Genomic DNA, 5,866 nt, shown 5'->3' on the forward strand with positions numbered 1-5,866 from the left:
ACAACAAGGCTCAGGAACTCCATAAATTAAGAATATTTTCAAGAGCATCAGCAACAGGTCAAAAATAAATAAATCATTGACTCTTCTTAGAATCTCCAGCTTTCATTAGCTTCAATAAGACAACTTGCTACTCTGAAACATGGCAATAAAATACAATCAGAGCTCCAGAAACTGACAGAAACCACTACAGCATCAATAACTGTATCAGTGCCTGTTCTTATGTGAAGCATTTACAAGCAATCTCCTCCCTCACAGGGCATGCATTTAATTTTTTTCCTCTCAACAGAGACACATGTCTAGAGAGGGCTTTAAATAGCACTGACTCAGCTCCTTGGTAAGCAATTTATCCATGTAAAATAAGAAAGGTCTCACCAAATTTGGGGTACTTTGACGTAGCGATGGGCTAATGAATATTTGGCCAAAATATATATGCCTCAGATTGGTGCTTTTATAGCATTTGTTGGATGTGCGCTAATTTCTTGCTTTGTTGTGTGCACCCCTAAATCACTTTTCAGGGTTTCAGGATCAGTGCACACTCAGTAAATACTATTTAAAAGCACATATCTGAGGCATAAAAATTGGGGATTCCATCACACTGTATTTCAGCAGCAGCCCAGAATCTGAATGTGTATGCTTTTTATGGTGTCCTTTCCTTACTGTATTTTTGTATGTAAACATACAGTATATATTTTTATATATTCACATATACGCTTCATAATAATTACATAATATGGTTGATAAATGCTGTGATGCATAGGTTATTAGAATGATTGTAGGGCAAGTTGTCTGTGAACTTGCATTGCACCAAAGGCCACTGTCAAGCAGTTCTTGTTATTTGTGTAGTTGTATGGGTTTACCAGATATCATTATTATTATTATACTATTATTAATAAAGCGTCGACAGATTCCGCAGCGCTGTACAAAGATAACGACAAGTACAATATAGCAATTGACATACAGATACAAGAGGAATGAAGGGCCCTGTTCCCGCAGGAACTTATTCCGTGCAGCTCCTCCATGCCAAATTATTTGAACAGGTGACCACTATTTAAGAAAAACACAATAAACAAGGACATGACTGATATCTTAGTTCATTAATCATCAATCATCAAGTGAACAGTAGTCAGAAAACAGATTTAGTCCTTGTTTTAATTAAATGAAAATATCTGTAAGTGGGGAGGAGCGGATTCAAGTTCACTGAGCACTAATATATGAGAAAAAACTCATCCATGAACTGATTACAAGTATTATACGTTTCATACTTCAATTTAGCCTCTCTGAAAAATGTCTGGATTTTTCCATCTAAATATATTTTTATATATAAGTCACTGGATCTTGACATTTTAAAATCAGGTTCCCACTTTAAAGAATGCTAAGAAGGGAGGCTAAAAATGGGAAGTTTATAGCGATCACAGATAAAAATCAAATGCCAGACAAAGCCTGCCCATTTAACTTCAGTTCTGTTTCTTCTGAGCTTATCCTACATTGTATTTTTAGAAGGAAAAACGTAGGGGTACTTTGAACCTTCAGCTAAATGCCTCTCTCACATCAAGCATCATTAACCACATCAACACAGTCTAATCTCCTAGCAACTTTCCCCTGGTTCTTGGGCATGATGAGAAGGCAGGTTTTCTAATCTGACAGCGAAATAACAGGTCAGGGCTACGTCCAACACCAGGCAATTATTCAGAGACAACCAACCAAGCCCTCCATTTTGTATTATGTTATGGTTTAGAGGCAATGTAATTAAGTGAAGTAAAATAGTGACAGTTCCACTTTATACTAATGCCAAAGACACTAATTAAGATCTACATCTGATATATGTCCTTTAATCAGATATAAGAAGGCATCTGCATTATCATCAGGGTCATATACTCAGTTGTGAATACTGTAATATCTCAGTCCTAATATACAATTATGGATCATCTATATTTTACATTTAGTGGCACTAAACATGTCTTGTGCTCCTGTGTTGATGGCTACTGTTGTAAATACCAGGGGCAAGATGGCAGAAGTAAGCATCTATGGGTAAGTAGATGTTTTTTCTTCTAACTGCTCCAATCTCTTCAAACAAAATGCTTTTGCAAATCTTACTTTTAATACTTGTAAGGTTTGTCTAACCATGTTCTCCAAAGTTAAACAAAATTAATGTCACTTGTAGGAAAACTTTTTATAAAGGTCATCTTATCTTGTTTTCATGTATAATAAGTAGAAGAACCCATCCTCTAAGTGTCTTGAGATAAGAAAAAAAACTAGTATGATATATAATGTATCATTTACATCTGTAGAAAATGATGCTTAGTTGGGGATTGCATGTAGTACTTTGCCTGTACTTTATATCTACCCCAAAAACAGTTGTTGCAACAAACAGGGCCGGCCCTATAATGGGGCAGACTGGGGCAATTGCCCCAGGCGGCACTTTAGAAGGGGCGGCACTTTGCCGCCCTAAGCGCTTTTTTTTTGTTTTTTGAAGCGGAGGAGACAGAGAGAGAGGGGCACCGAGTGGTTTTCGCTTACCCGCTCGGCGCCCCTCTCTCTCTCTCCTCTGAGAGTCTCCCTGTTCGGTCCCGGTGCCGGCTTGTAATGCAGAGCGCCGGAAGTGACGTCAATTTCCGGCGCTCAGCATTACAAGCCGGCACCGTGGCAGAGAAGGGAGACTCGCCGCAGGACTGTTTAAAGGTAAGTACCGGGGGGGGATCGTAGATTATGGTGTCGGCGAAGTTTAAAATGCCCCCCCCGGCATCGGCGGGGGGGGCGGCGTTTTAAACTTCGCCCCGGCGTCGGCAGGGGGGTCGTTTTTAACTTCGCCCCCCCCCGGCGTCGGCGGGGGGGGCGGCGTTTTAAACTTCGCCCCAGGCGGCGTTAAGTCTTCGGCCGGCCCTGGCAACAAATGTACCTTAAAGGGACAGTTTAATTTCCCCGACACCAGGGATAGGCAAACTGTCCTTACTAGTACACCAGTGTCCATGGTAAGGTTTGTGAGGGTCCACATCATTAAATTGTCTACCACGTATTTCTGTAAATGTCCACCATGATCAATGTTGGTTTCTGCCTCTGCCTGACACCCCCAATGAAGAAGAATGCATATTAAAATTACTCTGTGATTACTCTCATATGCATTCTTAAAAACACACAAAAAGAAAACGACCTAGAAATGTCAGCCCTATTGCTGCAACTACACTCCTCCAAGACATTACTTGACCCTCAAATAAATGGGAGTGGTTGCTGTGCATGCACAAGTGGGCATGAATAGAGTGCTAGAGCTTACTAGCTCTATATCTATAAGTATATCACTTATATGCATTGAGATGTATTCAGTCCTGCGCACAAAATAGCGGAGGGGCGGGGAATGGGAAAAATGCATATGGAGTATTCTGCAGAATGCCTCCAGGCGTTTGCAGAAAGAACATCATGAAAATGTAAAGAGATCACACAGCTATCATATCATCTTCCTAATAAGGCTTGATAAAATTTCATAGCATATGCTTAGAAAAACATTTCCATTGTGAACATTTTTTACATCTTTTTGATACATCAAATATACATCACAAAATATGTTTATATATATTTATAAAGAGAGAAAGATGGAGAGAGACATGTGTAGATCCTTGTGCAGAAGATGCATTCACAAGAGTTTAGTTGTGTGGCTGTTTCAAAGAAGGCTGCTGGCCTTAAAGTGCCTGGCTTGATGTTAATCCCTAGTCCACACCTGGCATGAAGTATTTGGTACACATTACAGGTCTACCTGAAAAACTGAACGGAACTGCAGAACCGTTTATGACAGCAGTGGAGCGTCTTAGGCTACTACAAAAACAATAAGACTACTACAGAATGGGTGCTCAGGGCCCCTACCACTCTGGGGCCATGGAGAAATTGTTACATGTGTCCTAAAGGGTTTATGGCAATGGCAAGCTCTGTGTGTGCCATGAAAAATCCTCTGGGTATGCAACGGCAAGTCCCATGGGTGAACCATGGCAGGTCCTGTAGGTTCCATTTATCAATAATTATATATTTATTCATTATATTACCAATTTCTAGTATGCTAGCAATCAGCCTGTACTAAATCTGGTCCCTAGTAATTTTCATGAGTTTCCTACAATTATAGGTAATAGGCATAATTGTAAAATACTAGCATTGCTTCTGGGACCAGGTTCTGTGTTGGTGCTATTTCATTTCCTTATCAGAGCTCTTCAGTAAATACATGTAGTATTTTTCCACAGATTCCCAAGAGAATATTGTATATTTCACACAAATCTTTCATGTGTCAGCATGTTCGTGATTTATTTAGCTTTATTCTACTGTCTAACAGCATGCCATTAACACACTGATCATTAGTCTCCTGTTTTCCAGAATGGCATGTTGCGCATTGTTATTATAACGATTCCCATATGAAAATATTATACTTATTGCATTAGGCACTGTTCGTGCAATCTACCCATATTTGATTTATCATAAGCATCATTATTTGTATCCCCCATCTTTCTAGTGAACACAACTTTCTATTATAAATGAACAGGCTTTTCTGCATTTTACTGTACAAACAAAAAAAGTTGGAGTAAACAGCACTCACAAATAGAATAAAGTGATATTTATGAAGTATCACAAAAACACAGCAAAAACAGGAGGTAGAAAAATAAAAGAATAAAATGGCCTATATCTAAGTGCTTGTATAAGAGTGAAACATTTCAATTATTGAACTATTGGTTATGACCCTTTGTTCTTTTTCCTACCCATATTTTTGTTGGTACGTTGGATTGAAGCTCAATGTCTTCCAAGCAGGCACCAATTCATGTTCCGAGAGAACAACATTCTTGCAGCACTTTGAAATCCACTAAAATCCTGAAAAAGGTTTATAGATTGTTTTGTAGTTATTTTCTGCAGTTTACCTGTTCTGGGCTATAGAGTCCACTCGTATTCTGTCGTGCCAATCATTCGTATATATATATATATATATATATATATATATATATATATATATATACACTGTAGAATGTGATGTGCGATTCCAACACGTATAAAAAAAACTTACTGCAACAGAATATTTGTGCATTTTACCGCATAAGGGTTAATGTGGGCCTGTGACAGGTTGCATAAACATAGTGATGAACTAGTTTAGTTCTACTATGTTAGCCACAGACTGAGAGAGGCAACAAGAAATGGTTAAAGCAACCTCTGCCACTACATTAGGTCACATGATGTTTCCCAATGAGGAGGTGGCTGGCTTCCAGACCCAAATGCGGACAGGTAAAGTACTGCGAAATTCCCAGTTTGCCTGTCCAGCCTGGTTTGTACTATATCTACGTCATATCATTTTACAAGCAGTTCCTGTTTCAAGTAGTCTATGGAATAATGGGTACCTTTGAGTAGTTTGAGATTTATGAGGCAAAGTACATAGCCCAGCCAAGTATAGCTAGTTCTCCAATTGCAGAGAGTTTTTGTTGTTGCTTTATAATGCTGCATTATTTTTAATCCTGCTCAAGAGTGCAGTCCAAGAATGCAAGACTGGTCACCAATGAGGCAAAATTAGCCATTATTATTCTTTTGTTATTTTATTTTATTTTTACGTAAGAGCACAAGAAAATCACCAAAATGCATTCAACTGCCTCTCCAGTTTACAAAAATTACGCTTTGTAGTTAAAAATAAATACATTTTTAAAAAAGCGAACTGATATAATACACCATACAAACACAGTTTAGCTAAACAAATACACTTTCCCAAGTATGCCAGCCTTTTTTCTCTTCTCATGCAGCCTGGCTAATGAGAGTAGTAATCCACAGATTTCATTAACCCATTTCTAAAAATAATAATTATAATAATATGTTTATAAAATATGGGTGAAGGGTATTTTTTTATATTATTATTATA

This window comes from Spea bombifrons, chromosome 1, assembly GCF_027358695.1.
Source record: "Spea bombifrons isolate aSpeBom1 chromosome 1, aSpeBom1.2.pri, whole genome shotgun sequence".
NCBI lineage: Eukaryota > Metazoa > Chordata > Amphibia > Anura > Pelobatidae > Spea > Spea bombifrons.